General features: G+C 36.4%; 1 long non-coding RNA gene across 1 annotated transcript; it reads right to left on the bottom strand.

Annotated features, from left to right (window-relative positions):
• Positions 1–1,886: 1,886 nt before the first annotated feature.
• On the bottom strand, positions 1,887–15,426 carry LOC102119425 (uncharacterized). Its single transcript, XR_010585032.2, has 3 exons — positions 15,308–15,426; positions 8,092–8,314; positions 1,887–1,959 (listed from the first exon to the last, which is right to left on the bottom strand). It is a non-coding gene; the product is annotated as an uncharacterized lncRNA (long non-coding RNA).
• Between the last annotated feature and the right edge of the window lie 551 nt (positions 15,427–15,977).

The raw sequence follows: 15,977 nt of genomic DNA on the forward strand, positions 1-15,977 counted from the left end.
TCCCAAGATTGTTGCATTGAGGATTAAGTTCCAACATATGCTTTTTATGTTTTTGTTTGCTTTGTCAAATATTAGTTGGCTGTAAGTATCTGAGTTTACTTCTGAGTTCTCTATTCTGTTACTTTGATCTATGTAGCTATTTTTATACCCGTACGATGCTATTTCGGTGACTATGGCTTTATAGTGTATTTTCAAATCTGGTAACGTGATGCCTTCAGATTTTTTCTTTTTGCTTAGTCTTACTTTGGCTATGTGGGCTCTTTTTCGGTCCCATATGAATTTTAGAATGCTTTTCTCTAATTCTCTGAAGAATGACAGTGGTATTTTAATGGGAATTGCGTTGAATTTGCAGATTGCTTTTGACAGTATGGTCATTTTCACAATATTGATTCTACTCATCCATGAACATGGGATGTGTTTCCATTTGTTTGTGTCGTCTATAATTTCTTTCAGCAGTGTTTTGTAGTTTTCCTTGTAGATGTCTTTCACCTCCTTGGTTAGGTATATTCCTAAATATTTTATTTTATTTTGTTTCATTTTATTTTATTGCAGCTGTTGTAAAATAAGTTGAGTTCTTGATTTGATTCTCAGCATGGTCACTGTTGGTGTATGAAAGAGCTACTAATTTGTGTACCTTAATTTTGTATCTAGAAACTTCGCTTAATCCTTTTGGCAGTTCTAGGAGCTTTCTGGAGGAGTCTTTAGGGTTTTCTAAGTAAACAGTCATATCATCAGCAAACAGCAACACTTTGACTTCTTCTAACCGATCTAGACCCCCTTTATTTCTTTCTCTTGTCCGATTGCTCTGGCTAGGACTCCCAGTACTATGTTGAAGAGGAGTGGTGAGAGTGGGCATCCTTGTCTTGCTCCAGTTCTCTGAGGGAATGCTTTCAATTTTTCCTCATTCAGTATTCTGTTGGCTATGGGTTTGTCATAGATGGCCTTTATTACATTGAAGTATGTCCCTTTCATGCCAATTTGGCTACAAATTTTAATCATAAAACAATGCTGGATTTTGTCAAATGCTTTTTCTGCATTTATTGAGATGATCATGTAAGTTTTTGTTTTTAATTCTGTTTATGTGGTGTATCACATTTATTGACGTGCATATGTTAAACCATCCCTGCGTCCCTGGTATGAAATGCACTTGATCATGGTGGATTATCTTTTTGATGTGTTATTGGATTCAGTTAGCTAGTATTTTGTTAAGGATTTTAGCATCTATATTCATCAGGAATATTGGTCTGTAGTTTTATCTTCCGGTTATGTCCTTTCCTTGTTTTGGTATTAGGGTGGTACTGGTTTCATAGAATGATTTAGGGAGGGTCCCCCCTTTCACTATCTGGTGGAATAGTGTCAATATGATTGGTGCCAATTCTTCTTTGAATGTCTGTTAGAATTCTGCTGTGAATCTGTCTAGTTCTGGACTTTTTTGTTGATAATTTTAAAATTACCATTTCAATCTTGCTGCTTGTTATTGGTCTCTTCAGAGTATCTAATTCTTCCAGATTTAAGTTAGGGGATTGTATCTTTTGTCTGTAGGAAGCTAATAAAAATTACCCTGTCCATGGGAGAAGGGAAAAGAAAGGCAATGTGGAGGAGTGTAAAGTGTATAGAATCTGAACCTACTTCCGTTTGAGCTCAAATCCCACCTCCATTATTCATTATTTACTGGCAGTTTGACAAGTTATTAATTGATCGCAAGTCTAGTTCCTCCGAAATAAAATGTCCCCCGGTATACTTCTCTGTTGATACATAAATGACACTTAGTCTCTGTGCTTTTTCTTACTCTGTGTTGTCGTTGTGTTTGGTGCTTGTCTCTGTTTCTGCAGCTACATGGTATTATGCTTTTATGCATTTATTCTTAATATTCATTTATCAAGCACTTACTTGGTGTGCTAGGCCAGTTCCAGATGCAGGAGAAATTCACACAATGCCTGCTTTCATGGAACTTAGAATCTAATAGAAAAAGAGAGACAATAAAAATAAATACTTAGTAAATATTTAAATAAAAATCATAAGATTTTATCAGTTATATCTAAAGAATTAAAGTGTGTAGTAGAGGGCAACTTGCAAGTTACTTTAGACTGAAGGTTAGGGTAACCTTCAGGTTAGGTAAAGACTTATCTTTTCTGAGAGAGTGAAGTTTAACCTGAAATAAATTACAAAAAGGATCTAGCCTTACAAATACTGAGGGAAAGGGGGGCCCAGGCTGAGGAAAGAGCTAGGACAAAGGTGCCAGGTTTTCCCTACTAGACGATGAGTTCCACCTGGGCCATTTTTATGTGTTTCTGATTGCTCCCATGTTGCATTTTAACATATTACTTTATTTCTATGTAGTACCACCTATTGCTAATGCTGTATAACAACCATACGATTTCTCCGCTTAAAACTCTTCAGTATCTTCTTCTCATTGGACTTAGAATAACATCCAGAGTATAAAGTAGAAGCTCCATGACAATAAGAGTAACATATGTCTGGTTTGCCACAATGTCTCCAGCACAGGTTTCCGTGTCTGATAAGAAGTAAATGCTTCGGCTTGTAGAATAACAGTAAATGAGTACATGAATGAAACTGAGCTCTGTATCCCAGCCCATCAATCTCTTCAAGGGTTAGCAACCAGAATTTCTCCTTTAAACCACCCTCTTACTGTACTGGCCCTTTGCCATTCAGCACATGAATTTTTCCCACCTGAAAAACAAAACCAACAGTAACAACAACAACAATAACAAAACCTTCCCTTTGACCCCTTTAGCTGCCAACCCTCCTCCTTCTCAAGTGTCATAACTTCACTTGCCGCCCACACTCAGAATATCATTTCTACCCACAGTTTTCAAGTTATCATAACATATATAACTGCCAAAATCAATGGACTATTTTTTTTCTCATCTTATTAGACTGCTGGACTTCCTTTGGTGTTGTTAATCTCCTTTTTCTGTAAACTCTCTCTCTCCTAAGCTTCTGGTTTTCCTTTCTCCAGTCACCTCTTATCTTCCTCATGGGCTGTTTACTTCTCATCCTTCCACCCCGACTGGTTTACTCTCACCACTCTGTTTCTTTTACTGTACGATAAGCCCTAAAGAATTAACCCAAACTCATGACTGTAATTAATACCTATATAATTATGACCCTATGATTTATCATTATCCCAGATATCTTCAAAGTTCCATATAATAATGGCCCTTATTTATTGATTGTTCATTATTACATGGGAACTCTGCTATGAACTTTAAACATGTGGTTTAATTCCTCAATGCTTTTTGAGGTAGAAATATGATTATTTTCATTTCATACAGGAGGAAACAAGGTCTTATACAGTTTAAATGAATTGCTCAAGGCCACACACATAGTGGCATATCTGGGATTTGAATTCAGGCTGCTAGACTCCATGATTTTGATCAGTATATTATATTGCTGCATATACAAGAGTTATTTAAGTTGATTATTTTCAAGTATCTTAATTGCAAATTATGTTGAGTATAATTCATCAAGATCAAAACTGACTTTCATATATCAAATTGAGAAGGCTTTCCTAAAAATATGCTCTCTTTCTAGAAAACTTTATATTTTACTCTTCTTTTTAAATTGCTTATCTGTACATCTCTTCAGGAAGCTTCTCCTGGAGGAGGAAACTTTAGGATAAAAGAAAATATACAAAAGCACAAAATGTGTCTTCTTTGATCAATGGTTTAAGGCTAAGATTTCAGTCTGATATTTTTGTTCTGTTTAGCTTTGCTTTACTTAGCTTTTGATTAATGCTTGAGTAGACTCTTTACACCAGGAAATAGTGGATGACCAGTTTACTAATAGCTAGGTTTCTTTTCTCTAAGAGTCTAGATGAGACAGACAGATGTGTAGCCAGATTATTAGGCAAACAGATCAAACATTGAAATGTCTGAAGGCTGGAGGAAAAGAAAAACTGAAAAACAGATGATGGTCAAAGACAGGGGTATACAATCAGATTATTTGTGCTCTCTATCCATCTTGCAACTTGTCCATGGGAAAATTATTTAAACAAGCTAGCCTGATAGCTCTCATACATAAAATAAAAATAACTGAACTACCTGCCTCTTGGAGTTGTTGTGAATTGTAATAAGATCTGCTATGGCTAGGACAGTGCCTTACACACAGTGAATATTCAACCAAAGATGGTGAGACTGTTATGGTCCATGCTTTCTTCATATCCTCCTGATTCACATGCTCTACTAGGTGATCGCTTGCCAAACAATTATGGCTACAGTCCATGGAACTAGAGTTCACACTAACAAGCACGTGGATTGGGTGAAACACTTATTTCAGGATCCAGTTTAAAGACATCAGTATGTGTTTCTAATCCCACTGATATGGTTTGGATATTTGTCCGCCCAAACTTCATGTTGAAATGTGGTGCCCAGCGTTGGAGGTGGGGCATGTGGGAGGTGTTTGGGTCATGGAGGCAGATCTCTCATGGCTTGATGCTATCCTCACAATAATGAGTGAGTTCTTGCAGGATCTGGTTGTTTAAAAGAGTGTGATACTTTCCTGTCTTCTCTCTCTTGCTCCTGCCCTCAGCATGTGACATACCTGTTCCTACTTGCCTTCCGCAATGCGAAAAAGCTCTCTGAGGCCTCCTCAGAAGCCAAGCAGATGCTGGCCTCATGCTTTCACAGCCTGCAAAGGTTTGAGCCAATTAAACCTCTTTTCTTTATAATTTACCCAGTCTCAGGTATCCCTTTATTTCTTTATAGCAATGCAAAAACAGCCTAATACACACACCTGAAAAGACAAGACATGCTAGTGAGTCATAACTGCTTAATGAAAAGAACATCGCCTAGAATTCCTATCCACTTAGCTGGGTGCTGCCATATCTACCAGTTTATGTGGAATAGAGAGAAATTGGTTTAACTCTGTCTTGTGTCACTCTTATACCTGACTTAATCAAAGTTTCTGAATACATAAATAGTAGGAAAATTGAAAGGTAAGCCCAGGGAAACTGATAAGTATTTCACATTTTTACATAGAATATTTAAAACCTCAAGGAAATTGGATGAGACCGATTATGCCTGGCTGTTTAGAATGTGTTATGACTAAACTACATTATGGAAATTAATTAGAAGCTTAAGGGAGATGCATTACCAATTTCAGATTTTAATTTAGATGGATTGGGTGGTATGGTAATTTAAATTCACCTCATTTTGTATATTCTAAAGACTGCCACTTTGGGGGAGTTAAGGTAACTTTTCTGATTCCATAGACAGTGTGACATGAGCAGCACTCACCCCAACGCTTGCACTTTAAGAGGCTATGATTTTCTTCCAGGGCATATTTATACTCTAATAAAATCCTAATTTGAGGATCTATCCATTTACTGTACAATAGTGATGACAATGTGAGGTTGTGCAAATCCTGGTGCTTCATATTACAGACAACCAGCACCCATCTTCCCACAGGGCTTACACTGTATAGCCCCAGAACATCTTCAGTCATGAGATTCATTGTTACAGTGTGGACTCTCAGAAAGTGCATACAAAATGAAAAAGAATGACATGAAAGGAGGAAGAAATCCATATTTTCTCCACAGGGACCCTAATGCTGGCAACATTATAGCCCCTCTTCTAGATCTGACCTTCATGTAGCTGACCTATATGATGCTCCTGAGTACATATCACCAATACAAGACAGTTCTGTGAAAACAACAGACTAGAGGCCCTTAGCAGGACTGGCAAAAGTGCTCTCAACAACATGGTTGATATCTTGTCCCTGGAGCGCTTGGTGTATGACTTCCCCTTTCCCCATAGAACTATGACTTTGTCCATCTCCTCATGTAAGAAGGCTCCTCACAACCATCTGTTGCCCTCATTGCATCTTTGACCTGGGCCTGGATCTTACAGATCAATGAGCCAAACTAGCATCCCTGATTGTGTGCAGGTGCCATGGTTGCCCATACATAGTCATAATGAGAACTCAGTGTTCTTTCATACATTTGAGCAAAAATAACATACCCAGATTCATACACATAAAAATAATGCAAATCCTCCTCAAATTTCATAAATGCATATCTTTCTTAATCAAATAAAACTATACTTGAGAATAAAGTAAATTCATCCAAAGGCACATTCATTTTGAAGTCACTGAATGCATGTGTAAAATTACTCTGTCCCCCACACATACTCTAGTAAATACCATCTATGATTAAGATTATTCACATCATTTTGAGTTCAAGCTTACTTTTACTCTTGCACAAAAATTGGCAAAGTCTCATCTGACAAGGTTGGAGGTGGTTCTTCCATAGAATGGAGTGATCAGATTCACATAAGGAGAAAGAACACAACATTAGAACAATGTTTTTCCATTTACCTGATCACTCACTTTTCATGTACTTGTAGGTGACTATCTCTGTTTTAGGGGCCAATGCAATCCTAAAAGATTTCAACTGACAACAACGAAAAAGTGTATCAGGATTGAATTAAGATGTGTTAAAATTAACACCTTGGCTTTTTTTTTCTTATTTCACTCTGTGTGATAAAATACTAATGTGTGACCCTGTGAGCTTTGGAAGGAAGCTTCTCATTTCTGATATTCTTCCTTCTGTCATCACTACTTTTACTATATAAATCTCAAAGTAAATGGAAGGGGGAATCTCCATGGGTAGAAGTTGTTCCCACTCCAACTGCTAGAACAAGTAGTGATAGTTCATCCACCTAGGAGTCCTTGTTCATGTCCACATGGCTTCTGCCACTGGGAGAGCAAAGTTGACTCATCACTCAAGGGACTCACGCTCCCATCTGAATTAATAATAACTGGCATACGAATAGCACTTTTATTTACAAATCCACAAATTTCTTCCATGTATATTATGTGAATTTTGTCCCAAACCCTACAAGTAGGAAATTTTAAGAATTAAAATCTCTTATTTTACAGCCAAGAAAGCAAACTCAGGGTGGTGATTTATCAGGACATACAGCACATTTATAGTGGAGCTAGGTCTCAAAACTAGGTATTCAGATGTAAGGAAAGGTCATGTTGCTAATGTTCTGCACCTTTTTTTTTAGAGTATCTGTAAGTTTAAACACAGCCTTTCGTACCACTGTGTGTACTCATGTATCATTATGTGCCTGCATGCCTGTGAAGTAGTTGGTCAGAAGTGTTTCACATAGAGGAGAACAAGGAAACACACAGCTTATTTTGGCAAAAGGGAAGAGATCATTACTGCTTGAATGGGTACATGTGCTTACATACAGACACACCACAAAAAACTCTATCATATCACAGATTTACTTTCTAAAAACAGTTTTCTTACAAGTTGATATTTGTATTGTTATGAAATATTTGTATTAAATTATGACCACAGTACAAGTACAGTCCTATATACCTGTATACCAAGTTAATGTAAAAGAACTACCATCAATAATCCTAGATTTCTCTCTCCATTCACCAGGTTTCCATTAGCTATGGCAACCCAATTAAAGAATGTATTGAATGGAAATGAATTAAATTCAACCAGAAAGAAGATAACACTCTTTACATTTCTCATATTGTTACATCATTTTCATTGTTTCCTTAGGGAAGGAGGATGAATAGCATTTGTTCAACATTTTCTAATACAAAGGTAACTTCCACATACAGTATCTGCTTCAACCCTCCCATTAACCAATTAAATTAAAAGGTAGTTTTATTATTCCTGTTTCTCAGATAAAAAATATCTGAGACTCAAAGATGTTCAATTACTTGTCTCAGACCTCATACTCCTAGGTGCCATACCCAGAATCCCAACATAAGTGTCAATTCATTTTTTTCCTTTTTAATTTTTTTCTAATTTTTGCAGAAACATAGTAGGTGTATATAATTATGGGGTACAAAAGATATTTTGATACAGGCATGCAGTGTGTAATAATCACATCAGGGTAAATGGGGTATTCATCACCTCAAGCTTTTATCCTTTGTGTTACAAACAATTCAATTATACTCTTTTAGTTATTTCAAAATGAACTCTTAAATTATTTTTGACTACAGTCCCCCTTTTGTGTTAGGAAATACTAGATTTTATTCATTCTTTCTATTTTTTTAATCCATCATCCATTAACTCTTAAATTAAAGTGACTTCCCTTTTACCTTAGTACGTGTCAGGAGTATCCCAGAAAGAAGAAGAAGGACGCTGGACAGCAGGCATTGGGGAAACAGGCATGACTCTTGTTTCTTCCTGAGTTCTCACTCCTACTGAGCTACCTGTGTCATTCCAATCTTGTCAAAAAACAAAGGAGTTTCTGTAGAACAGATAGAAATGGAAAGGAGATGCCAAGCACTCAGGAGGGATCTCTGTCAGGTCATTTAATATCTGGAACGAAAGCACAAGAGTGCCGGATCAGAGTTAATAAAGGTGACTTTCATTGCCACAATAATCTTTATCACCTCCTCCCTTCACTAAAGATATATTCTAAGTAGAAAGTTTGCTTTATATACAAACAGCTTCAACACATACCCACACTCTTCCTTCCATTATTTCAACCAGATAATCACACCTACATTTTTTCGTATAGAAATTTTGAGGACCCTCACTTGTTTCTGAGATGTTCCTATAAATTGAGGATATTTCTTTTTCACTTCCTAGAAAGGGCTTCCACCCCACTCAGAATAGCCCACAATATACTACTATGGTAGTGATGAGAGATCCAAATCTCAGAGATGGGCAAAGGAAAGTTCATATCCAACTTAGACCAAGAAGTTGAGGTGGGAGGGTGGGAAGAGGGCAGAAGACAATTGCAAAAGTGATGGGGTATTAATAGAAAGTGGCCGTAGTAAAACTCATGCACACATGTCCAAGGTCAAATTCCAAGAGAAAAAAGAAAAAAAAAAAAACACTAAGAAAAATAAATCACTGGGGAAAAAAAAACCAGTTAAAAATGACCTCAGTACAATTTCGGGATGAAATGAAATCAAAAGTGGAAAGAGTTAGAAGGGCTTCATATACTACAAAACCTAAATTAGCTTTGTTTTGGAGAAAGTTTACTAACAGATGCCAGGTTCAGCAGAAATGCCTCTGGCAATGGCAGAAACACTAACAAACAAAATCTGCAGCTGAGAAACAAACTGCCGGGTCATTAAACAAAGAGGCACACAGCCGGGCGCGGTGGCTCACGCCTGTAATCCCAGCACTTTGGGAGGCCGAGGCGGGTGGATCACGAGGACAGGAGATCGAGACCATCCTGACTAACACGTGAAATCCCGTCTCTACTAAAAATAAAAAAAAAAAAAAAAAAAAAAAAAAAAAAAAAAAAAATTAGCCGGGCGTGGTGGCGGGCGCCTGTAGTCCCAGCTACTCCGGAGGCTGAAGCAGGAGAATGGCGTGAACCCGGTGGCGGAACTTGCAGTGAGCCTAGATCACTCCACTATTCTCCAGCCTGGACGACAGACCGAGACTCCGTCTCAAAAAATAAAAAAACAAAACCAAAAAACCAAAGAGGCACACTACCTTAGCACCAGCACGTTAAAAAAAGACCAGTGTCTGTGCACTGGGATATTGCAAGAACTTTCCACATGAAATCTTCCTTTGTAAGACACATAGAGCTGCCACACACCAAATTTCTGCTTTGGATCCTAGAACTGTAACAAAATAACAATAAAATACAATTGGTATAACTCTTGAAGTTCCCTAAGCAACTTGTAAGCCAAAATGTATTTAACCTGTCCACGAATGATTTTTTTCTCACGCACTTCAAAGAATGCAGTCCTATGTGTGGAAGAATTTTGTTCTGGTCAGGACACAGAACCGAGTTTGTATAATTGTTAAAATAGTCATGAAAGCGATAAAAAATATCTCATCAATTCGTTTATATTCTCAAATATTTAATAAGAACCTACTATGTACATGTTGAACTCTATTTGACACTGGGAATGCAAAGAGAAATACAGCAGATTTTTAAAAATGATCCATTGGGTTTGGAGCTCCAGATTCTGATAAATCCAGAAGGGAACCAAAAAAATCCAGAGAATAGCATCCTTTGAGGGGCAGCAAGCTCCCAGAGATCAATGAGAATGGTCAGCTTGGAGATCTCTGTAGATCTTTTGGAAGTTTGCTCTCTTTAAATGTTTAAAGTGCTGACTTAACAAAGAATGGGTAGATGTGTTCCATGGGGTACCAGGGGACAAAACCATAGAAGTTATAGGGAGAGGTATTTCGACCCAATAAAATTAAGGAGCAAAACGGGCCAGCTTACAAAGGCTTTCAGACTCTGGAAATACTCAAGTAGAGGTTGAATAATCAACTTGTTAGAACATCCTAATGGGGCTTTTGGCTCCTGTATGAAGTTAAATTTAAATCTATTAATCTGAGATAGTAAGACCAGTGGTGTTGGACGACTCAATCTCATTGATTCCTTTTATATGAAAAAGTAATAAGATTAGCATTGTATAACTTTAAAATTATGCTATGTTATTTGCTGTGAAAATAATTTTAATAATAAGATTATTAAAAAGTAGACCTATAACAAGCAACAAATACTTCCACCCTTGGGGATTAGGGTGGGACAATAAGTGTCTTCAGTTCCTTACGCTCCTGTATCTCTGATTTCTTTTTTTAGTCAGTTTGTAATCGTTGTGTCATAAAGTTTTACTCTAAGAAAAGAAGAATAGTGCATCCCCAAGGGCAGGGTTGAGCCTCCTTGCCTATTAGGTACAGTGTGGTCACTAGAAGTACATTGCTGTTTTAGACAGAAATATCTCATTCCTACCACTTGGTCATGAAAGTCATGGTTTGAATACCTTCTGCCCAAGTATGAATTACTTGTACGAATGTTACCTATTTTAATGGAACGTCTGGTCAGTCAGTAGTTATTTTAGTTCTGGGTATTATATGGCAGCTATCTGTAGGCTATTAAATTGCTTTCCAAATCTGTTGAAGTAGCAGTTGTTACAGGATTAACTGGGTCAAGAGAGTCTAGAGACTCTAATAAAGTTGAATCAGAATTGGATGCCTCTGTTAGATAACCTTCTTCCTCTCTGAAACCATCCAACAAAGTCTTTCATACTCTTGCTTCTCTTTCTTACAAGAGATGCTCTGTTTCTTTATCACTAAAGTCTTTTTATTGCCTTTTTTTTTTTTTTGACACTTTAATTTCTTCCTGGTATTGGATAAATAAAAAGTACAGCAGGAATACATAAAAGTGGGTAATGAGGAGGGGATAATATCTATCAGAATTAATGGAGTACAGAACTATATTTAAATAGTTTTGTATTAGTACAAAACCAGACATATCTAAAACAGAAACTTGTCATAAAAGAGATACTTCCAACAAGTGGTAATGGGAAAATTGCCTAACTACTTGGAGAGGGGAGAATGTTAGATTATTACTTTTTATCATTGTAAGTTTTATCAAGATTAAATAATTATATATAAAGAAATTAAACCATACTGACAGTAGGAGAAAATAAACACTTTATATGGCATTGTGTTGGAGAAAGTCTTCCTAAGCATGATACCAAAAGCAGAAACCAAAAGTACGAGACTCATAAGTACAACTAATTAAAAATTAGGATATCACATATAACAGCAAAGGGAATAATTAAATGCAAATGATAAACTCTGAAAATATTTACAACGTATATGATGTACTAATACAAAAAATAGTTCTTAAAAATGAATAGAAGCTGAGAAAAAAGTATCCTCCCAAAATAGCCTTAAGAAATGAAGAAATGATAAGAAGATATTTCTGTGGTTTCTAATATATTTGATACGTACGTGGTTTTCAATACTTTTCTGTTTTAAATGACACTGTAATGAGTGTGTTTCTACATATGTTGGTGCATTTATTCACAAAGAGAGAAATCGTATTTGGTGAGATTAGTCATCCCATGTCTTGACCTTCTCTATCTGTAGGTGTCTCATTTGCTTCACACGAATTCCAAGTCATCTTCTTCCCTTTGATTTATTTCTATCTGTCTATCTAAAATAGACTAATATGGAATTAATGATACAATTTGTGTGCTAACCAGAGTCCACTCTGAGTCACAACCATCAGATGTATCAAAACATTATGTTGTACATTACAAAATATATACAATGTTTGAAAATTACAAAAGAAATTAATTAATAAAAAATAAAAGACAGTCAGGATAGAAAAAACAAATGAGGCACATATTAATCTTAAAGCCCAGCAGCTGGGATGTCCCTTCCCATGACTTTATTCAGCTGGAATTCTCCTTCTCTGAGCTTCTCCTTCTCTGAAATCCTTATTCAACTGTTCCTCTAAGACAAAATTCTTGCCACATTTGTTTGGTCATTCCAGTTGCTAATACAGAACCTGGCATGTAATATACACTCAATAGTGTTTGATGCATGAACTCATGTGAAGGAATAAGCTAAGTTTCTTTTCTTCTTTTGGGTCATCATGAGAAGATAAGGAGCAAAATTTGTAAAGATAATTGTAAAATGTGTACATCTAGTGAGGAAGTTAGTCCTATCTACAACCCAATCGCCTTTTCCTGTAACCAAAAGGATCCATGTTAGAGGAAGACCTGTGTGCCTAAACTTGTATTAGATCCTACCAGCAGTCTTAAAGATAAGAAAAGACACAGACTATGCCTGGCAGGAGATGGCAATCTAATGAGATAAGTAAGTTACAAATGCTTACATGACACAGACACAAAAATTGAAAAAAAAAGAGAAGAGTATGCAGACAAATATTTGTTCAGATTTAAAAGACGTTTTTGGAATGATTAGGAATGCAGATAACTAATAGGCTGGAGAAACAGTCCACACTGTGCACCACTTTGGCCCTGCTCCTTGGCTGTTTTCCACCACAATTAGTTGTCTGACAACCTTGCAAGATCTTAATAAAAATAACTCATAAGATTTAGTCACATCAGAAAAGTCATCAAAATGAGTGATTGCAAATGTTTTGAAACGGTCACGAGCTAAATAAGCATCTAGGATATACATTTTAAAAATTGCCTTATCTCTTTCATCTCCAAAGAAAACACCAGAAGGATACTGTCATAACTTCAGCACTCTCACCTCATCCTTCAAAACCTATTAATATCACATTGTGAAGTTGGTGCCATTGTCAGGAGTCCAATACAATCCCACAGCATTTCTTTCTGTTATTTTTTCCTTTCTTGGAGTAGTAACCTTTTTCTAATCTTGTTACACACATTTTTATGCTTTCTAACCTAGTAAATACCAGATGTATTTTTGCTTGCAATTACATCAGATTTCATGACCTAAAGGAGCATGAAAGAATATAATTACACTATTTATATAAATAAAATACTCAGGAGATTGTGTAAAACCCATCACAGTTCACAAAGCCCATTTGCACATAGTTGTTGTCAACTTAAAACCACTCTATGACTTGTTTGGACAGATTATAGTGGGTTTTTTTTTTTTCCATTTTAAAAAGGAGAAAATTGAAGTTTAGAAATGCTAAGGAAAATTCTCAAGGTTAACAGAGCATACAGATGGTAAAATGATTCTTGAAAAACGTTCATCTGCCTCTAAAACTATGATACCCTGTTCCTATGTGTGGGATGCACAATTGAGAAAAAGAGGCAGAGAGGCAGCTGATCTTCCCTAGTGCCCCTAGTATAGTAGTCGGGAGGTCAAACAATGTCCTAAACTCAATGTACTATCATAGCAATAACTCAATCCATAACTCCTTCCTTATCATTCTACACTTCCCACTAGAAAAAAATGGCACTTCCCTGGACTGGCTACATTATTTACAGGAACCAATACCCTGTTCTTAGAGTCTTCCCAATGCAAAATTGAAAAAAGTATAGAAAAACGTTCTCCTGGTATTTTATTACTAAATCTTTAGGTATACATCTTAATTTTTGGATGCTTCTATTTCTCTCACAGCCACAGAAATCCCAAGTTTCTTAGGACTTTCAATATCCTGAGCAATCTACCAGAACCGCCTTCTCTAGGAAGAACCCTATGTACTTTCCTGTTTTGGTCATCTTTTCCATAGAAAGAGGAAAATAAATGAGTTCATACTAAGACATTAATGATAGCAATTTGATAAATGAACTTCTCTATTGATGGCAAATTATTTCTTTTATGAGTCTCTTATTGATTCATTTCAGATATCAGCGACAGGCTGCAAGGGGAAATATTTGGAAATGGTTAGTCTTACTAGCAACTGCTACCCATAAACCTCACCATAACATTAACTAGATGGATATTTTTAAGTCTGCCATCCTAGATTTAGATTAATAATTTGTCTATATTGCTTTTAAAATGAAGAATTACATTTTTCAATGCTTAGACTATTACACTGAAATATTGTCTGAATAAAAATAATAAACCATCACTGACAAATAACCACTTCTGCTTTCAACATGTCAGAGAAAACCGTAAAAGACAGAGAAAAGAGACTGGATGCTGTGGAAGTTTCCCAGTGGGTCCAAAGGAAATAAAATGGCCCCTTTTCCTGAGCCATTTTAAGCCTTGATTACATTAACTTTTAGAAAATGCACGAAGAAAATATTTCAGAGAAGGGTCTTACTGGGATAAGTTCATATATTTCTTGGAACTCTGGTAGCCCATGAATGATAGCATATGTTAGTGTTAACCTTGTGTTACATTTCTGAGCCAGTGTCCAGCACAGCCTCTGAGGCCATCTGCTTTCAGCCCTGAAAATAACCAGAGATGACTGAATTCTTGGAACATATTTTTCCTACTGTTTTATTAGTAAAACATTTCCACCATAATCAATCTCTGTGGTTTACCTCAAGCATATATTTGACAAGCATCCTAGGTTTGGTTCTTTAGTACACACAGTAGACTTTATATCCCCAGGAAAGTCATTTTTGACATTGGAGAAGTTTCAGTACACATGCAGTGGAATCCTATAAAGTCTCATTTGCTTCTCTCTCTGCTCTCAGGAGGAAAAGGGACATGTACTAAATGAAACCGCAAGAGTAGGGAGATAAAGTAGCCCATGTGCTGGTATTTTCCCTGTGTTAATACCTTCAGCATCCTCACTCATTTAGATGTTCTAGTTATAGATATATTTTTTCCCATATCCCATCTATTGTGTTTTTTTTGCCTCTTTAGATGGCTCTTTGTGGTTCTCCTGATTGTCTGTATCTGATGGCTGAGGCACATAATCTAAAATGTGTGCTCAAATAAATGGTAAAACCAGAACATCTGAAAACACAGAAGTATTCCTGGCCGACTTATGATTCAAATAGGATCTTCTTCATCCCAATTAAGCAAGCCTACTTGAACAAAGATAGCTAAAACATTGCTTTCACACAGACATTTTTAAAAATGTATCAAATAAAGAGAAAAAAAGGACATAGAGGATGATATGGGAAGAACATTACTTACTAAGTCATTGCCTTTAGAAATCTTGAAGACATGTATTGAATTGCTTTGTTTCTGAACTGGATGGAAGCTCTGCAAAAAATCCTCCTGTGACTTCTTTCATTGCCTTCATTCAGTTTTACATTGTTTTGAAGGTCCAGGCAGAGAGGATATGTAATTGGACATTTGGTGAATGCAGGGGAGTGAAATTGTGTCCAAAGGTATTAGCTTATCTTAGTTTGAAGAGCAAGGAGAACATTTTATTTCATCTAACTTTTTATAGCAATCAATTAATCCTCTGCTTCAAGGATAACAACAGAATGCCTTTATTCATTCTCATGGAAACATTGACATCTAGTGGGTCACTGCATTAATGCAGGCCGGCTCAAAGGCTGGGGGAAATCTCAAACCTTTGTGATATTCAGTGTGGTATGCTCTCTTCGATTAATTTGGCTCATTGATCTCACTAGATAGCTGCTGTTTATAATTGTGTATTTAAACAAAATTCAAAGAAGCTGTAGAAAACAAAATGAGCATATCTCACCAATAGCTTTCATGTATGTTGTAAATAAATTCTTAAGGACTGTTTTACTTGAAGATCTAATTGTTGTTTGTAGGAATCAAAACTCATAATGGTTCACTGAGTTTTACTAATGATAGAAGCTATCCATTCGTGTTGGGAGATCCTCAGAGC

The sequence above is a fragment of the Macaca fascicularis genome, chromosome 2 (genome assembly GCF_037993035.2).
Source record: "Macaca fascicularis isolate 582-1 chromosome 2, T2T-MFA8v1.1".
Taxonomy (NCBI): Eukaryota; Metazoa; Chordata; class Mammalia; order Primates; family Cercopithecidae; genus Macaca; species Macaca fascicularis.